This window comes from Bos javanicus, chromosome 8 (assembly GCF_032452875.1).
Source record: "Bos javanicus breed banteng chromosome 8, ARS-OSU_banteng_1.0, whole genome shotgun sequence".
NCBI classification, from domain to species: domain Eukaryota; kingdom Metazoa; phylum Chordata; class Mammalia; order Artiodactyla; family Bovidae; genus Bos; species Bos javanicus.
The window spans coordinates 20,555,066-20,575,656 of record NC_083875.1 but is presented as its reverse complement, the minus strand read 5'-3'; the positions used below and the strand labels follow the sequence as shown (position 1 = coordinate 20,575,656).

The 20,591-nt window shown below is 37.7% G+C and overlaps 1 non-coding gene across 1 annotated transcript; it reads right to left on the bottom strand.

The window, feature by feature from the left end:
• Positions 1 to 19,525: 19,525 nt before the first annotated feature.
• Positions 19,526 to 19,635, bottom strand: LOC133253517 (U6 spliceosomal RNA). Its single transcript, XR_009738313.1, has one exon. It is a non-coding gene; the product is annotated as a U6 spliceosomal RNA (small nuclear RNA).
• Between the last annotated feature and the right edge of the window lie 956 nt (positions 19,636 to 20,591).

Genomic DNA, 20,591 nt, shown 5'->3' with positions numbered 1-20,591 from the left:
CTGTGGGATTGTGATTCTTCTTGCTTCTTCCAGTTTCCCTGGTGGCTCAGATGGTAGAGTCTGCCTGCAATATGAGAGACCCAGGTTTGATCCCTGGGTTGGGAGATCCCCTGGAGAAGGAAATGGCAGCCCACTCTAGTATTCTTGCCTGGAAAATCCATGGATGGAGGAGCCTGGCAGGCTACAGTCCATGGGGTCACAAAGAGTCAGACATAACTAAATGACTAACATTTCTTTCTTGCTTCTTTTGTCTGCCCTCTGAGAGAGAAGGCTTAGAGGTTTGTGTAAGCTTCCTAATGGGAGGCACTGGTATTGGAGAAAACTGGGTCATGCTCTGGTGAGCAGGGCCTTGCTCAGTAAAGCTTTAATCTAATTGTCTCCTGAGAATCCCATGGATAGTGAGCATGGCGGGCTACAGTCCATAGGGTCGCAAAAAGTTGGATATAACTGAAGTGACTTAATACACACTGAGTAAGTCTGTTTTAGGACAGAGACCAAAACTTATCCGTTTTTATATTACTTATATCTAGTACCATGTACTAGCTTTTGTGCTTATTGGATAAAGATAGGTAATATTTTTTTTTTCCAGATATTGAGACCTTAACTTTAATGTTGATATAAAATTCTACTTTATATTCACAAATTTTATCAATATTTTGGTGAAAGGTTTTCTTTTTTTAACTTTTTTATTATAAATTTATTTATTTTAATTGGAGGCTCATTACTTTACAATAGAAGATAGATAATATATAATTTTTGAATTATAGCATAATAGTGTATTTGACAATATGAATGACTTTGCTCAGGTAAAAATATCGTGTACATAGGTAGAAAATATTAAATGAACTTGCTATCATCCCCATTCTTGTGTCATTGTAACACATCACTCATCAGTTAAGAAACTCCTGCCCCCTAAACTTGGATATACCCAACAGTTATCTCTTTAACCATGCAGTTCACTACCAAATTATGCTAGTCAATCTATTCCTAGAGTATTACTTACTACTTCTAGTATAATAGTAAGCACACTGGACTAGATGTCTGGAAACATGGGGCAAAGCCTGGCTTTGAAGCATATTAGGTACATGACATGGAGCTTATTATATACATTTTTGTCCTTCATTGCTTTATTTGTAAAATAAGGATCATAGTAACTGTGATTTAGAGGACCAACAAAGAACAGAAGGGCATGCTGGATACTGAAAAGAGCTTAGAAAGAAGGGATTTGGGTCACAGTCTTGGATCAGGCTCTTATAAATTAGATAAACTTGAACAAGCAGGAAACCCCATGATGGCAACGTCTGCATATATTTTGTTTTCCTTCCTATCCACAGGCAGCATAGCATCTACTTAGAGAGTATGCAAATGGTATTTATTGACTTAAACGATTTGTCAAATAAGGGGATTTTAGAAAATTGTTCCTTATATCCCTTTTCTTCATACATTCTATAATTTTTGGTCATGGAAGATTAAGTGCTTTGAAGATCAAAGGGTGTATTTATAAGGGACTCTTTAAATTTTGGCTGCATTACTATTTTGAAGCTGCTATAGGAGAAGGAAGAGACTTTTATTGATATTAAGTCTACATAACTAGTGTCAGGGTTCGATTTTTCAATCAGTTCAGTTCAGTCACTCAGTCGTGTCTGACTCTTTGTGACCCTGTGGACTGCAGTATGCCAGGCTTCCCTGTCCATCACCAAATGTCAGAGCTCACTCAAACTCATGTCCATCAAGTCAGTGATGCCATCCAATCATTTCATCCTCTGTCGTCCCCTTCTTCCTGCCCTTGATCTTTCCCAGCATCAGGGCCTTTGCCAATGAGTCAGATCTTCACATCAGGTGGCCAAAGTATTGGAGTTTCAGCTTCAGCATCAGGCTTCCAATGAATGTCCAGGACTGATTTCCTTTAGGATGGACTGGTTGGATTGCCTTACAGTCCCAGGGACTCTCAAGAGTCTTCTCCAACACCACAGTTCAAAAGCATCAATTCTTTGGTGCTCAGTTTTCTTTATAGTTCAACGCTCACATCCATACATGACTACTGGAAAAACCATACCTTTGACTAGATGGACCTTTGTTGGCAAAGTAATGTCTCTGCTTTTTAATATGCTATCTAGGTTGGTCATAGCTTTTCTTCCAAAGAGCAAGCATCTCTTAATTTCACAGCTGCAGTCATCATCTTCAGTGATTTTGGAGACCACCCCCCCCAAAATAAAGTCTGTCACTGTTTCTACTGTTTTCCCATCTTTTTGCCATGAAGTGATGGCTATGGCCATATCATCCTGAAGGCACCCGATCTCATCTGATCTCAGAAGCTAAACAGGGACTGGTTAGTACTTGGATGGGAGACTGCCTGGGAATACTGGGTACTGTAGGCTTTTGGGGGCTTTTCCGATAGCTCAATTGGTAAAGAATCTGCCTGCAGTGCAGGAGACCCCAGTTTGATTCCTGGGTTGAGAAGATCCCCTGGAGAAGGGATAGGCTACACATGCCAGTATCCTTGGGCTTCTCTTGTGGCTCAGCTGGTAAAGAATCTCCCTGTAATGTGGGAGACCTGGGTTTGATCCCTGGGTTGGGAAGATCCCCTGGATAAGGGAAAAGCTGGCCTGGAGAATTCCATGGACTACAGTCCATGGGGTTGCACAGAGTCAGACACAACTGAGAGACTTTCACTTCACTTCACATTTTTCAATAGGGAGGCAAAATCTAGAGTAAGGACTACAGAATTCTGCTTGACTATTATTTTTATATTTTTACATAATTATTTGCATGTCAATATTGCTGAGACTACCTGCATCTAATTTTAAAAAAATTTCCTTGATAATTCTGATATATATATAGCACCTTTGTTTGACAGTAATTCATTGCACTCTCCCCACCCCTTTTTCCTTTTGAAAATTGGTAAGACAATACTTGGTTCTTATCTGGCAAGAAATACTCTTTTGTTGCTACTTTGTAGGAATGATTTGGCTAGAATTGGTATACAATAGATATTGGTATACAACTGTATGCCTCTGGATGCAGGGAATGAAAATCTTAATGTGATTTTCATTTCCCCCCACTAGAACATTGTGGTTTAAACCTGTTGAAAATAGACTAAGTTAATTTTCAGGCTTGTTTATTTTCTCAAAAGTTAGGCCACTAAATAGAGTACTTTTTGACATGTACATTCTGCTGTCACATTAAATCTTACATCTGCATCTAAAAAAATCAGCATAATAATGATACTAGTAAACTTGAGCAATTTTTAAAGCTTTTCTTCTGCTTATGGAAGGTATTACCTGCTTTCTTTTGACTGTGAAAGTCTCAGGTCAGCAAAGATATAGCAGGATGCATATCACTGCAGATTTTATTCATTGTCATCTGTTGCTGGCAATATGGCTAGATATGAAAAAGAAAATGACTGCTTCTTTTAATTTCCTTTTCCTATCTTTTAAAATAAGTTATCTGTGTGTGTGTTCATGGGAAAACATCATTTATGGTATGTGTGTGTGTGTGTATGAGAGGCACAAAGGAGGGAGGAAACTGGATGGAAGGTACATTTAACTTTTCTTGGGCAAAACTGTTTTCCTATTTGGCCTTTGTATTAAAGGTAAGTTGTGAATCATGACTTTCGAATCAATACATTTTCCAACAGAATATATGCTGTAACTTCCTGTTTATTTGTATTGAAGTATAGTTACCTTGAGGCTTCTTGGGTGGTGCTAGTGGTAAAGAATCTGCTTGCCAATGCAGGAGACACAAGAGACACAGGTTCAATCCCCGGGTCAGGAAGATCCACTGGAGAAGGAAATGGCAACCAACTCCAGTATTCTTACTCGGAGAATCCCATGGACAGAGGAGCCTGATGGGCTACAATCCATGAAGTCACAAAGAGTTGGACATGACTGAGCGACTTAGTATGAATAGTTGCTTTACACTGCTGTACAACAAAGTGAGTCAGGCATACATATACATATATCCCCTCTTTTATGGAGGATATTTCTTTCTTTCTTTCTTTTTATCTTTCCTCGCTGTGCCACATGAGATGTGGGATCTAAGTTTCCCAGCCAGGGATCAAACCTGAGCCCCCTGCGTTGTAAGCGCAGAGTCTTAACCTTTAGACCACCGGGGAAGTCCGATAACTTCTTGTTTGGAATGTTCTTATTTTATCGACTACTGTCTCTGTCTTTCTTTCCTCAGGAATTTCTGGACTTGGAAACTTGTGGACATGTGAGAACTATGTTATATTCAAAACTTATACTTTTGTCCATGTGTTAAATTACAATTTTTTTGTATAACTATACAATAAATACACAGTCTTTGTTGGTTAGAAAGTAGCAGCATTTGTTCTTTCCAAAATTAAGCTTTGAGTTTCATTGATAGACTATCAATTGATAGTTTCATTGATACACTATTGATAGACTATCAGGTTTCAGTCATGTCCGACTCTTTGCGACCCCTGGACTGTACCCTGCCAGGCTCCTCTGTCCATGGAATTTTCTCCAGGTCAGAATACTGTAGTGGGTAGCCGTTCCCTTCTCCAGGGGCTCTTCCTAGCCCAGCAATAGAACCCAGGACACCTGCATTGCAGGCGGATTCATTACTGTCTGAGCCCCAAGGGAAGCCCAGACTATCAGGATTACAACAAGTTTCAAGATAGTTTAGCATTTCTGTTTTTCAGATGAGGGAATTGTGGGTGAGAGCGAGCAAGTGACTGTGTCCAAGGTCTCACTGCTTTAACAGTGACAAGACCGCTGTGACACACTAGATCTCAAATTTCATAGTCCTTTCTGTTTTTTGTTGTATCACATGCAACATAAATATGTCAAAAAACAAGCCTTAGTTCCCCCATTTCCTTACTTTCCAACTCCCATGGAAATAGGATTGTAGCTTGAAGATTGCCTGAATTTGGTAGTTTAAAATATCTCTCTTCTACCTCCATGATGCAGTGGAAAGAGCATTTATCTGGAGTCAATTTTGAACAATATTGACTGAATGCCTTCTCTGTGCCAAGTTTTAGACCAGGACCTGGAAATACAGAAGTGAATGAGGCACATAATCCTGGTGTTTACAGTCAGCTCAGACTTCTGGTCCAGCCTCTTATTACTTATCTATCTTTAGGTAAATCATTTCATCTCTCTGAAACTCCATTTTCTGATCTTTAAAATAAGGGCAAATTCTATTTTTGAAAGTTGTGAAGATTAATTAAACTTTAATAAAAGCAAATCTTATAGCACATTTCTGACAAACAGTAGGGGTGCACTCAACAAATGTTAAAGTCTTCCCTCTTACATCTAAGGGTTACTGTGAAAAGCAAGTAAGAGAATATACATGAAAATGCTTTGTGACTTGGACACAAAATTCCATGGACAGAGGAGCCTGGCATGCTACAGTCAATGGGGTTGCAGAGTCGGACATGACTTAGTAACAATAGCAACCACAAATTATAGACAAAGTTGGGGTTTTAGACATATTGCCTTTCTTCACCTTGTAAGTTCCAGTCAAATGAAAAGAGGCAAGCATCTCAAGATAAAGTAGCAACTTAATTATAGATTAAGGCTGTGTTCGAGATTGTAGTTTTGATGTGCTTCCCAACACTTTACTCTAAAATTAAATTTACCCACTCAGATAGGCACAGAACAGTGTGTGTAGGCACAGGTCTTACCATTGGGGCAGTAATTTTGCAATGCAGAAGGCAAACAGAATGAATGCTTCCTGAATGGAAACAGAGAACCCTGAAAGAGCAGAGCTGCCCATGGACAAATTGTTTTTAAACTCACTAATTACTCCATCTCAGTAGATAAGTCACTCCATCTCACATGAAAAAGAAACAGGAAATGGTATTTAGGAAGGAAGCCTTTCTCTGTGGAAAGAAAACAAGAGGACAGAAAATACAGGTTTCTCTAACAGACACATATACATTGCTATGAAGAAATTAAAATTCAACCCTCTTCCCCCAGCCCCCCATTCTTATACGAACTGCTATTTCATGTATGAAAATATCCTTATATTGTCTTCAAAGCTATTTACACCTCTTTCCCCAGCTTATAATATGTTTAATAAAAAATACAGATTAGAAAATTCTGCTGTATTACATTGTATATTATATTCTGTATACACAGTATATACAGACTGTATGGTATGTTTGTGTGTCCTAAAGGAATGTATATTTATTAGAGGAAGTGGAGAGGGAAATTAAAGTCCTCAGTGTGTCCATCTTCAGGTATGATTATGAGTGATTATTATTATGCATTTTGTACTTTTCAGAATTTGTTAATGATGTATTTTTTAAAAGGTGGCAATGTCCTTCCTGCCAAAACACAACTTTAAAAAAGCACAAACGATAACAAAATCTAGCCATATTGTTTCTTCTTCTCCAATGCTGGCAATATTTTCCATTTTTCCCTTTTCAGTTATGGTCAGTACAAGTGGTCTACAAACTCACTTGGTGCAGTAAACGGTGGTGGAAAGTCACCTGAAGACTAATTAAACATAATCGTGTGTGAGTGCACGCTGTCATTTCTATCGTGTCTGATTCTTTGCAATCCTATAGACTAGAGCTCACCAGCTCTAGTAAGCTCGCTATTCAGGAGATTCTACAGGCAAGAATACTGGAATTGGTAGCCATTTCCTTCACCAGGGGATCTTCTTGACCCAGGGATCAAACCTACGTCTCCAGCATTGCAGGCAGATTCTTTACCACTGAGCCACTGGGGAAGTGCCAAGCAAACATCAAATTGCAACTATTATAGCAGACACTGTCATTTCTAAGTACCTATCTTTTAATTATTTGTGAATGATGGTAAATCCTGGAGTTAAGTTCAACAATTTAAATTCCTTTTCCTTAATCAGCATCTTTCCACATTTCTAAGAGCCATCTTCAGATCAGATCAGATCACTCGCTCAGTCGTGTCCGACTCTTTGAGACCCCATGAATCACAGCACGCCAGGCCTCCCTGTCCATCACCAACTCCCGGAGTTCACTCAGACTCACAGCCATCGAGTCAATGATGCCATCCAGCCATCTCATCCTCTGTCGTCCCCTTCTCCTCCAGCCCCCAATCCCTCCCAGCATCAGAGTCTTTTCCAATGAGTCAACTCTTCGCATGAGGTGGCCAAAGTACTGGAGTTTCAGCTTTAGCATCATTCCTTCCAAAGAAATCCCAGGGCTGATCTCCTTCAGAATGGACTGGTTGGATCTCCTTGCAGTCCAAGGGACTCTCAAGAGTCTTCTCCAAAACCACAGTTCAAAAGCATCAATTCTTCGGCGCTCAGCCTTCTTCACATTCCAACTCTCACATCAATACATGACCACAGGAAAAACCATAGCCTTGACTAGCCGGACCTTTGTTGGCAAAGTAATGTCTCTGCTTTTCAATATGCTACCTAGGTTGGTCATAACTTTCCTTCCAAGGAGTAAGCGTCTTTTAATTTCATGGCTGCAGTCACCATCTGCAGTGATTTTGGAGCCCCCAAAAATAAAGTCTGATACTGTTTCCACTGTTTCCCCATCTATTTGCCATGAAGTGATGGGACCAGATGCCATGATCTTCGTTTTCTGAATGTTGAGCTTTAAGCCAACTTTTTCACTCTCTACTTTCACTTTCATCAAGAGGCTTTTGAGTTCCTCTTCACTTTCTGCCATAAGGGTGGTGTCATCTGCATATCTGAGGTTATTGATATTTCTCCTGGCAATCTTGATTCCAGCTTGTGTTTCTTCCAGCCCAGCATTTCTCATGATGTACTCTGCATATAAGTTAAATAAAGAGGGTGACAATATGCAGCCTGATGAACTCCTTTTCCTATTTGGAGCCAGTCTGTTGTTCCATGTCCAGTTCTAACTGTTGCTTCCTGACCTGCATACAAATTTCTCAAGAGGCAGGTCGGGTGGTCTGGTATTCCCATCTCTTTCAGAATATTCCATAGTTTATTGTGATCCACACAGTGAAAGAGTATTTACTTTCTCATTTTGTTACTTTTGTTATAACTATTGGTGTGAAGGATTTTTGGTTATATAAATTTTAATTTTTAAAATTAGGTCCAATTTATCCATCTTTTCTACTTTTTCTGTTTTTTCATACTTCGAAAAGCTTCTAATGCTGGGTTATGTAATTTTTTCCCCACATTTTCTTCTGAACTGGTTTCATTTTCCATTTAAGTATTAATATTTTGAAATGTTTACTGAAATAAAGTATTAGTATGGATGCACTCCCCCTGCCCCTAGATAGCTATCCAACTTTACAATATCCTTTATGGAATAACGTCATTGCCTCAACTTTATCATATACTAAATTTTTGTATGCGTGTGTCTTTCTTGACTTCTACTTTGTTTTCAAAGCTCTATTTTTTTTTTCAAGAGAGTACTGTGGCTTAAAAATTATGTTGTTGTAGTATGAATTTAATTTAATTTATTTATTTTCTTTGTTTAAAATTAATTTTTATTGAAGTATAGTATATTTATACTCTAGACACCCCAACACTAAAAATAAACTTTGAGCATGGCCTCCCAGGTTATGTATATCACTTAAAAATTTGTATATATAAAAGAATGAATACTATTATGTCCATTGTAAAATCACTAAAACATGTATTTGAAAGCTAAAGGTAAAATAAACAATATTTAAATTTGTAAGCAATACATTAAAAATAACATAATAAAATTTTACAATATATTGCTGTCACTAATGAAATTAAAAGATGCTTACTCCTTGGAAGGAAAGTTATGACCAACCTAGATAGCATATTCAAAAGCAGAGACATTACTTTGTCAACAAAGGTCCATCTAGTCAAGGCTATGGTTTTTCCTGTGGTCATGTATGGATGTGAGAATTGGAATGTGAAGAAGGCTGAGCGCCGAAGAATTGATGCTTTTGAGCTGTGGTGTTGGAGAAGACTCTTGAGAGTCCCTTGGACTGCAAGGAGATCCAACCAGTCCATTCTGAAGGAGATCAGCCCTGGGATTTCTTTGGAAAGAATGATGCTAAAGCTGAAACTCCAGTACTTTGGCCACCTCATGTGAAGAGTTGACTCATTGGAAAAGACTCTGATGCTGGGAGGGATTGGGGGCTGGAGGAGAAGGGGACGACAGAGGATGAGATGGCTGGATGGCATCACTGACTCGATGGTTGTGAGTCTGAGTGAACTCCAGGAGTTGGTGATGGACAGGGAGGCCTGGCGTGCTGTGATTCATGGGGTTGCAAAGAGTTGGACATGACTGAGGGACTGAACTGAACTGAACTGAATGTTGTGAAACATATATCATTTTCTTTTTTTAACTTTTTATTTTATATGGGATATAGCTGATTAACAATGTTGTAATAGTTTCAGGTGAACAGCTAAGGGACTCAGCCTTACATACATATGTATCCATTCTCCCCTAAACTCCCCTCGCATTCAGGCTGCCATATAACACTGAGCAGAGTTCCACGTGCTTGTAGTATGTGTTTTAAAGATATAGTTAGTTTAAATTCTCTTTTTTTCTCAGAATATAGTAAGCTAAAACTACTAAAGTTAACTCAAGAGTTGATGTTTAGCTGGAAAGATCCCACATAGATCTATCATCTTTTATTCTAACAACCTCAGCAGTTTCTTTGCTTTGATTTGTAACATAGCTTTTGCCATCTTGTAATGTGCCATTTGAAAAGATATTTAGTCAAGCCTGTGAAGCAATGGATTTTTCAGTTATTAGCAAATTGGAATGTGGCTGGATTTCAACTAGAAGGAAAAGTTGGAGATAGGGAGTTCCTTAGGTAAAACTAGTTGTTATCATCAGGAGGCAGGTTCAGAACAAGGAATTTAGGAAAAATGTGTATTCTTTTTCTTTATCTTTTGCTAAGACAACTTTTCAGTATATCTCTGGCCTGAGAAATATTACTTTTTTCTCAGTTAGGAAAGCATAAGAATTGTGTCATCTTTGGAGAAGGAAATGGCAACCCACTCTAGTGTTCTTGCCTGGAGAATCCCATGGATGGAGAAGCCTGGTAGGCTGCAGTCCATGGGGTCGCACAGAGTCGGACACGATTGAAGCGACTTGGCAGCAGCAGCAGGCACTTGAAAGACGCATGTAGGGATGTGTCAAGCCAAGTACTTAAAATCGATCATTTCAAATAATACAGAAGCTCAAAAATCTATTCCACTGGATAAAGAACCAAACTTTATGACTCTTCTCATCAGATTTAAGAAATAATTTCAGTCTACTTGAATATAATAGTAATTTACAGTACATCAGTACCTTCATCCCACTGCTAATTTTAGCAGTACTTATGTAGCTTCTCTGAGAATGTTGTAATTACAGCTAGAAAAAGATATCTCCAAAAAGTTACTGCTGCTGCTGCTAAGTCGCTTCAATCGTGTCCGACTCTGTGCGACCCCATAGACGGCAGCTCACCAGGCTCCCCCATCCCTCAGATTCTCCAGGCAAGAACACTGGAGTGGGTTGCCATTTCCTTCTCCAATGCATGAGAGTGAAAAGTGGAAGTGAAGTCGCTACTAGAATTCTCTAATTCAGTGTGTGTCTTCAGCCTTCATTTTATATGATTCACCATGACTTAAGAATTCATCTTCTAGACATTTATCTTAAAAAAATAATGCAAACTATAGAAAAATTTATATGTATAATTTTTTTTTATTGCAATGCTACTTAACCAAATTAGAACAATTGAAATGTTCCCATTTAGGGGAATGATTATGTAACTTATGGTATTTACATGTATGGCATATTCACTGTAAAATAACTTTTACAAAGAGGTTTTCCAGACATAGGATAAGGCTGATGATAAATGGTTAAGTAGTAAAAATAGGGATATAGAAGTTAGTATCAGTTACTAACATTAAATTATAATTGCTAAAATGATACTAGTGGTACTCTGAGTGTTGGGATTATGGGCTGTCAATATTTTTAGATAATTTTTATGTTTTTTCTCAATTTTTTTTACAGTTAATGCAAAATGAAGCATCTTCTACTTCTTTTTTTTTTTTTTGAAAGCACTTAAGTTGTACTCTCAGCAAATTTCAATGATACAGTGTTATTATCTGTGGTTACCATGTCATATATTAGATCCTCAGACCTTATACATCTTGTAATTAAAAGTTGGTAACCTTTACCAAACTCTCCTTATTTTCCCCAATTCCAGTTCTTGGCAGTCACAGTTTTATTCTCTGTTTCTATGAGTACACTTTTTTTTTGTTTGTTTTTTAAAAGATTCTACATATAAGTGATACCATGCATTATTTGCTTTTCTTTACTTGCCTGTTAGCATAATTTCCTCTAGGCTCATCCATGTCATCACTGATGACAGAATTTTCTTCTTTTTCAGGGCTGAATAATATTCTGTTTTGTATATACACCACAGTTTCTTGTTCCATTCATCCATTGGCAAACAGGCTGTTTCCATACTGTGACTATTGCTGCATCAAATATGGGAGTCCATATATCTCTTTAAGATAACAGTTTCCTTTAAATATGTACCAGAAGTGGAATTGTTGGGTCATATGAAAATTCTTTTCATACCGTCACAGGGTGAAAGAGCAGAGTGAAAAAGGTGGAATAAAACTCAACATTAAAAAACTAAGATAATGGCATCTGGTCTCATCATTTCATGGCAAACTGAATGAAAAATAGTGGAAACAATGACAGATTTTATTTTCTGGACTGCAAAATCACTGCAGACGGTGACTGTAGCCACAAAATTAAAAGACGCTTGCTCCTTGGAAAGAAAGCTATTACAAACCTAGACAGTGTATTAAACAGCAGAGACATCACTTCGCCAACAAAGGTCTGAATAATCCAAGTGTTGATTTCCAGTAGTCACATATGGATGTGAGAGTGGGACTAAAGCTGTGCTGCTGGAAAAGACTCTTGAGAGTTCCCTGGACAGCAAAGAGATCAAAACAGTCAATACTAAAGGAAGGCAACCCTGAGTATTCATTGGAAGGACTGATGCTGAAACTGAAGCTCCAGTACTTCGGCCACCATATGCAAAGAGCCAACTCATTGGACAAGACCCTGATGCTGGGAAAAATTAAGGGCAAGAGGAAAAGGGGGTTACAGAGGAGATGGTTGGACAGCATTACTGACTCAATAGGCATGAGTTTGAGCAAACTCTGGGAGACAGTAGGGTCGCAAAGAGTTGGACACCACTGAGCAACTTTCACTTCACTTCACTTCTCTTCACTGGGAGATAGTGAAGGACAGGGAAGCCTGGTGTGTTGCAGTCCCTGGGATCACAGAGTTGGGCACGACTTAGTGACTGAACAGCAACAACATGGCAATTCTAATTTTAATTTTTTGAGGAATTCCATACTGTTTTCCACAGTGGCTGTGCTAGTTACATCCCCACCAACAAGGCACTAGGATTCCCTTTTCTACACATTCCCACCAGCGTGTATCCCTTGTCTTTTTTTTTTTTTTTTTTTTTTACTTTGGCTGCTTCGTGTCTTGTTGCAGCAGGCAGGATCTTTCGTTGTGGAGTACAGACTCTCTAGCTGTGAGACATGGACTCAGTAGTTGTAGCTCGTGGTCTTAGTTCTTGCATGGCATATGGGATCTTATTCCCTGACCAGGAATTGAACCTGTATCCCTTGCATTGCAAGGTGGATTCTTAACCACTGGATCACCATGGAAGTCCCTATCCATTGTCTCTTGATGACGGATGCCATTCTAACAGGCATAAAGTGATACCTCAAGGATATCTTGACTCATAGTTCCCTGATGACTAGTGAGGCTGTGCATTTTCCTGTGTACCTGTTGGCCATTTTGTATGTCTTTTTTGGAAAAATGTCTATTGAGGTCTTCTGTCCATTTTCTATTCATATTATTATTATCCTCATTGCTATTAATTTGTATTATTTCCTTATATACTTTATATATTAATGTCTTATTGGATAATATAGTTCATAAATGTTTTCTCTCATTCCATAGGTTTCCTTTGGTTTTGTTGATGGTTTCCTTTGGTGAACAAAAGCTTTTTAGCTTTATGTATTTCCACTTGCTTATTTTTGCTTATATTGCCTTTATTTTTTGTGTCATATCCAAGAAAAATTGTTGTCCAGACTAATGTCAAGAAGCATTTCTTCTATTTTTTTTCTAGGAGTTTTACAGTTTTAGGTTTTACATTTAATTCTTTAATCTATTTCCAGTTAATTTTTTGTGAGTGATGTAAGATAGAGGTTGAATTTCATTCTTTTCTATGTGAACAAATATCCAGTTTTCCCAATACTGTTACCTGACATAACTCCTACTTGGCCATTTGATTTTCTAATGTTTTGTTGATTTTTGCAACTATGTTCATGAGAGTTATTGATCTATAGGTTTTTTTCATTCTGGTAATATCTTTATTAGGATTTGGTTTTAGGGTGATGCTGTTCTCACAGAATGGGTGAAAAAACTGCTGTTACTTAATCCTTAATCTTCACTCTTTGTTCCACCTTCTGTGCACACTCCTCTGACACTACCTGGATACCACTCTTTCACTATCAAGATAATATTTTTTAAGGCTTCGCACTTAGCAAATTTTACACAAGATTTGGTATCCAAGAAGGGGATTAATGTGCAGTGCAGTAAAGCACAGCATATAATTCAAGTTTATATTAGACATCCTTTCTCTTAAACACCCCTTTGCCACTTCAAATAATGTGAATTCACTAATTGTTCCACTTCATTTATCCCTGTCCTTTAGTTGTACTGCAAGACTCTACCTTCTTATCTATTCTTAACTTTCATTTTAAAAACTCATCTGGTTTTACAATGTAAACAATTCAATTTTCTTCAGTAAGTTTGGACAAATGTTTGTGTGTGAACCAGGCTGGGTGGGTATCAGCTGAGATTTTTATTTCTTATTTAATATTTAAGTCATAGATGGCCTTGGGTCCACAAGGAGGCTTTTCTCCATGCAGTCGTCAGGGCACCAGCCTTCTTTTATGTAGTGACTCTATCATCTCCTTGGACAAAGGAGAGAAAGAACTTGAAGGGTGGCCCAAGGGACTTCAGGGCCAGGCATGAAAGTATTATTTATCACTTCTTCTCACATTCTGCTGCTCAGAATTCATTCACATGTCCCCATCTGATTGCAAAATGTTGTCTTGCTATGTGCTTCAGAGAAAATGAAATGTTCTTTGATGAACATGTAAAATTCTTCCTGCCACACTTTATAAAAAATTAGGGTGATATGCTAAGTAGAAGCCTAATCTGGGTCTCCATTCCTTTACTAGCATTTTAGTGGAAATTTCTTTCTTTTACATGAGCTCACTGTCCTGAGGAGACCTTCTTGTCTGACACAATACTCTCAAATCCCTTAGAAAAAAGAGGCTCCCATCAATTTTACTTGCTGCATTGCTTATTGATTTGAGTATCTCAAACTCCCCCTTTTTATTGCTGTATACTTAGCCTAGCTTATGCAGTATGCATATATAATTTGGTACCCTTACATTTTTCACTAATAATACTTGATGGATTTTTTTCTTATGGATCGATGCTATCTAATCAATATCAGAAATGATATTAGCTACATCTAGTTCTGATTTTAACTAATAAACTCACTGTTAATATCTCATGAGATTTTTGATTGTAGCTGAAAATCTGTTCCTACATTTTGTTAAAGTCCACTTTCCTTCATTGTCCCCTAAGGATTCCCTGTCACCTCTTTCAGTTTGTCAGCTGCTTTCTTTAATTTTATTCCTTATCTGTTTCCAAGTTATTCCCTTTAGCTGCCTTGGTTTCTTGCTCTTTCTGTATTTTTTAAAAAAACTTTGATTGCTCCCTGTGTTCCCATAATCAACTAGATGTTGTTTTTCACTGTTTATATATTCAGTCCCCCACAGTGAAAGAAGTTAAAGACTATTTCAGTTATTCCTATTTGCTTTCCACTCCCTCACCTTCCTGTTAATTTCAGATTTGACCAGTATGTTTTACATATTAGAGCTGTATTTGGTGCAGTTTTGTTTTTCAGAATTTTAATATGTGAATTGCTTTGAATTTGAATTCATTTTTTATGAACCAACTTGTGACAGTCCTTATTAAGTGCTTTTGAGATCACTGCTGGTATGCTAATAAAGATTGTTTAAACTGAGCTCAGGAAAGGTTTTCTGTGCATCTGGTGTGGGTTGAAGAGATTATAATTCCAATAATCTAGAAGAAGCAATTAAGTGTTTGTTCATATTTGGATTTTTAAAATAAAAACATCTCTCAACTGCAGCCATTTTAATGCGTACATCTGTTTAGAATCTTGCTACTAGGTTGTTTCTTTTTGTGGTGAGCCTGGCACTTTTTTTAAACTAATGGGTGGAATATAATGGGTAAATTTAGTAGAGTCACCAATACCACAAAATGATTTAAACTAAGGTTTTTTAAAAAAATCTTTCTTGGTGGTGGAAGTCATTTTATGAAGGGTAATTTCTTTGAATGATTAAATACAGAACTGTTTCTTGCCCAGTGAGTTTATGGAGGAGTAAACATTCTTATTTCCTTAATAGCAGTAGGTATGTGGTTTATTGGCAAGCTTCCCTTTTTCTACTGTTCACCCCCCTCCCCCACCACAGTGAGCTATGAGCACATTACCAAGGCAAGGCCAATTAGTCTGGCCATTTTGATTGTCTTAGAGATGAATGTATGACCCAAGCATGGCCAATGAGAGCTCCACCAAAAGTGTTTGCTGGAACTTTAAGGAAAAGTGCTTTCTTACCCCTTAGTTACTAGGATGTATTATAAGTTGCAGCCCCTGGGAGCTGTTGTTACCATCACACGGAAAGAGCTCTGTCTCAGGATAAAACAATGAGGAAAACAGAATTGAGAGAGAGAAATTTCTTATGGCATTTCTAAAACCCTAGATCTAATTGTGTTTGAAGTCAGTCACCTCTTAGATTTCTTAGGAGTGTAAGTCGTTAAGTTACCTTTTAACTCAAGCTAGTTTTGGTTGAGTTTCTTTCACTGACACTAGAAGTGTACCATCAAAAGCACTATGTAGAACTGTTTTCTACAGGAAAGTAAAGAAGACCCTTACCTACAATGTTGACCATTCACTTTCTATCATACATCACAGTAACTGGCACAGAGACATGTTTAATAATATTTATGGAATGAGTAAATGATTCATCTAATTAGATTAATTTATTTTAATAATTTAGTTCAAATTGTTGGACACCTATTTTGTTCAAGGTCTTATCATAGGAAATAGTAAGATGATAAAAGAAATAACAGGGACAGAGGCTCTCTCCTGCATTTTCTGTTTGTGCAGGCAATGAATTATAATAATAACTTAAGGCAAACTCACAGAAGGGTCTAAATGAAGTGAAAGCTGTCTGTTAAAAAATAGCTAAGTCATCAAAAGTTTTCAAGTTAGACTACTTAGACTTGACTCCATGTTCTGTGCTTGTTAACTGAATAAATTTGGGTACATTATTTAAATTCAGTTTTCTTATCTGTAAAACGAGGGTAATATATGTATTCCCTTTATAGACCTTTCATAATAGCAATATGTGAACCATGAACTTCCAGATATTCAAGCTGGTTTTAGAAAAGGCAGAGGAACCAGAGATCAAATTGCCAACATCTGCTGGATCATCGAAAAAGCAAGAGAGTTTAAGAGAACATTTATTTCTGATTTATTGACTATGCCAAAGCCTTTGACTGTGTGGATCACAATAAACTATGGAAAATTCTGAAAGAGATGGGAATACCAGACCACCTGACCTGCCTCTTGAGAAACCTATATGCAGGTCAGGAAGCCAGCAGTTAGAACTGGACATGGAACAACAGACTGGTTCCAAATAGGAAAAGCAGTACATCAAGGTTGTATATTGTCACCCTACTTATTTAACTTCTATGCAGAGTACATCATGAGAAACGCTGGGCTAGAAGTACAAGCTGGAATCAAGATTGCTGGGAGAAATATCAGTAACTTCAGATATGCAGATGATACCACCCTTATGGCAGAAAGTGAGGAGGAACTAAGAAGCCTCTTGATGAAAGTCAAAGACGAGAGTGAAAAAGTTGGCGTAAAGCTCAACATTCAGAAAATGAAGATCATGGCATCTGGTCCCATCACTTCATGGGAATTAGATGGGGAAACAGTGGAAACAGGGTCAGACTTTATTTTTGGGGGCTCCAAAATCACTGCAGATGGTGATTGCAGCCGTGAAATCAAAAGATGCTTGCTCCTTGGAAGGAGAGTTATGACCAGCCTAGATAGCATATTAAAAAGCAGAGACATTGCCAACAAAGGTCCATCTAGTCAAGGCTATGGTTTTTCCAGTGGTCATGTATGGATGTGAGAGTTGGACTGTGAAGAAGGCTGAGCGCCAAAGAATTGATGCTTTTGAACTGTGGTGTTGGATAAGACTCTTGAGAGTCCCTTGGGCTGCAGGGAGATCCAACCAGTCCATTCTAAAGGAGATCGGTCCTGGGTGTTCTTTGGAAGGACTGATGTTGAAGCTGAAACTCCAATACTTTGGCCACCTCATGCGAAGAGGTGACTCATTGGAAAAGACTCTGATGCTGGGAGGGATTGGGGGCAGGAGGAGAAGGGAACGACAGAGGATGAGATGGCTGGATGGCATCACCGACTCGATGCACATGACTTTGGGTGAACTCCGGGAGTTGGTGGTGGACAGGGAGGCCTGGCATGATGCGATTCATGGTGTCGCAAAGAGTTGGATGTGACTGAGCGACTGAACTGAACTGAACTGAACTGAAGGATAAATAGAGATTTTTATTTAAAATAATTAAAAACCTAGGATATATTAAGTAACTTTTAACTGTCTTTTCAGCAAGCAGAGATGGATGGTACAGGATTTAAATATGGAAGAAGATAGAATTGGAAATGAAGTCACTCTTGGGAAGCTGAATATTTATTATATTGCAACTAAGTGTCAGTCATTAGGAAAACTCTGTGTACAGAGTTTGTAATACAAAATCATCCAGCAAAATTACTTTATTATTACGTGTGTTAGATTTATACTGTGATAGATTTATTTTAGAAAAGATAAGATATGCATCCTTGTAAATGGGGTAAAAAAGGGTCCTGTATCTTATATTTTTATGAATTTTTACAGGAAAGCATTTAGCATTTTAAACTCAGATTGATAACAATGTCAAATTTTTACTAAATATTCTGTGACAGGAAAGAAAAAAAAGGATTTTCAAAAATAGTGTCTTTAATTGTCTGTATTAAGGTAGATAAGCAGAAGATTAAGTATTATATGTATATAGCCTTCTGGATTCATTAATATATAATACAATGTTTAAAGCTCATAAAATTTGATGAAATTTTATAAGGTCTCATTCAGAAATAATTGTCCTTCTATGTCATGAAATGCTTTTTATAATTACTTTTTAATTTTCCTTTAATCTGCAACTCATGGTAAAGTAGTAGTTTCCCAGGGGTTTCTGAATAGAGAGGGAAATGGAGTGCCATTAATGGAGAAAAGTAGTTCAAATATGCTTAATATTGCTGGTCTACATGTTTCAGAAGCATGGGGGCATTTCCATTTGATTCAGGCATCAGTGGAGAGAATGAAACAGCATAGTATAGCAGTGGAAAGAACACAGACTTTGGAAATCTTGACAAAAATAAAATAAAATTGCCTCATTTTGGACAATATAACCTATTGAGCCCAGGGTTCACTGTGAGAAGAAGACAGCAACATTAACTTCATAGTGTTTTTGTGATGATTAAGGGTGATCTTTATAGGGTGATACTCATGTTGTTTGGCACATGGAAGGTGATCAATGTATGACTACTATTCTTAATATAAATTATAATTTCCAGTTAGTAACAAAACATGTCAATGAGATTCTATTTCATATGTTGTGAGTAAAGGGAAATATACATCTATCAAAATCAAAATAAAAGAATGGATAAGTGCTGGAAATCCTAAGGCAGAAATATGAATAAATAAAACTAAAGAGATAAATGTTAAGCATCAACCTCCAAGATTTTGATAGATGTTGACTGAGTCTTAGCTGATATCCTAGCTAATGAATAGCCAAGTTCAGCACTGCAGTTTAACTTCACTGCTCCAGTCTGCTCCAAAGATAAAATGGATGTGGAGGTGTTCTATGCAGAGATGATGATGGAACAGCTGTTCTTCACTCTCTTCTTCTCAAGTTGTTTGCCTTTTTCATTTAGCCTATAAAATAAGCATGAGTCTAGTTTCTATCAGGAACCAGAGTTCCTATCTTAGCGTTTTCTATCCAGTTTTCCTGTCTTTGTCCTTACAATCTTTTCTGGCCTCTCTCTTGACCTTTCACCTTGTCCAATTCTCTTTCTTATTTGCTTAATGAAAAGTCCAACTCTCTTCTCAAAACTAGGCTCTTCAGAGGCGTCCTCAACCCACCTCATACCATGGAAGGACACATTCCTCCTTAAGAATTATAAAATACACATTGGGATGTTAAAAACAGTTACTTTCTGGCTAAGGACTCTTCATTGTGTTAAATTTAAACTATTCAAATCCCCAGATTTACATTTTAATATATATATAAATAGCTTTACCACTGGCCTCAGGTTATCTAAAAAGTCATAAGTTTTCCTTCTTTTGTTTTTAATGGAGCATTTTGTGAATTCTATCAATTCTTTGTGAATTCATCCTTGTGTAGGGACCATGCTGGTCTTCTCTGTATCATTCCAATTTTAGCATATGTGTTGCTAAAGCAAGCACTCTTTCCTCCCTTCTTTTCTCCTCCCTCTCTCCTTCTCTCCCTTTCTCTCTGTCTCTCTTTCTGAGACGGTGCTCTTGGACATATATATATGCCGTCTGCTTGCTACAGTTTAAAACTTATTTTTACTTTAGGCAAGTATATATTTTTTCCCTCTGTTTTTCCTTTTTCTTCCCCTAGAAAAAATCTTGCAACTGAGTCTGACATATTAAAAAACATAAATTAAGCTTTTTATTAGGGAAAGACCCTGATGCTGGGAAAGATTGAAAGCAGGAGGAGAAGGGGATGACAGAGGATTAGATGATTGGATGGCATCACCGACTCGATGAATGTGAGTTTGAGCAATTTCTGGGAGTTGGTGATGGACAGGGAAGCCTGGTGTGATGCAGTCCAAGGGGTTGCAAAGAGTTTGACATGACTGAGTGACTGAACTCAACTGAAGTGGGATCAGACCTCTCCTCTTTCATCTCTATCATTTTCACTGTCCCTGCAGTATCTCTGAGGAGCCCTAGGCCCAGAGAAACACTATTGAAAAGCTTTGAGCTAATGAAAAGAGTTATTAACTGAAATTCTGAAGACTGGAGTTTTAGCTTTAGCTCTAACATCAAATTTATATGTGTCACTGATAGGGGTAATTGTCTTATCCATAAAACAAAGGTTTGAACAGTGGTTCTCAATTTTGTCTGTGTATTAGAATCACCTGGGGAGCTTTTAAAAATACTGATGCTCAGGCCTTATATCAATTAAATTAGAGTCTTTGGGGCGTGACCAAGACAACAGTATATTTTAGAGCTCCTTGGGTGATTCCAATGTGCAACCAAGTTTCAAAACTGCCAAAGAGTTTTTGAGCAATAATGTTTCACAAATCCATAGGTCTTTGCAGCTTGCTTTGGTAGATGTAGTTAAAATGTGCAGAGTCTATTAATTTATAGATAGTACTTAGTGAAGAGTGGGGATG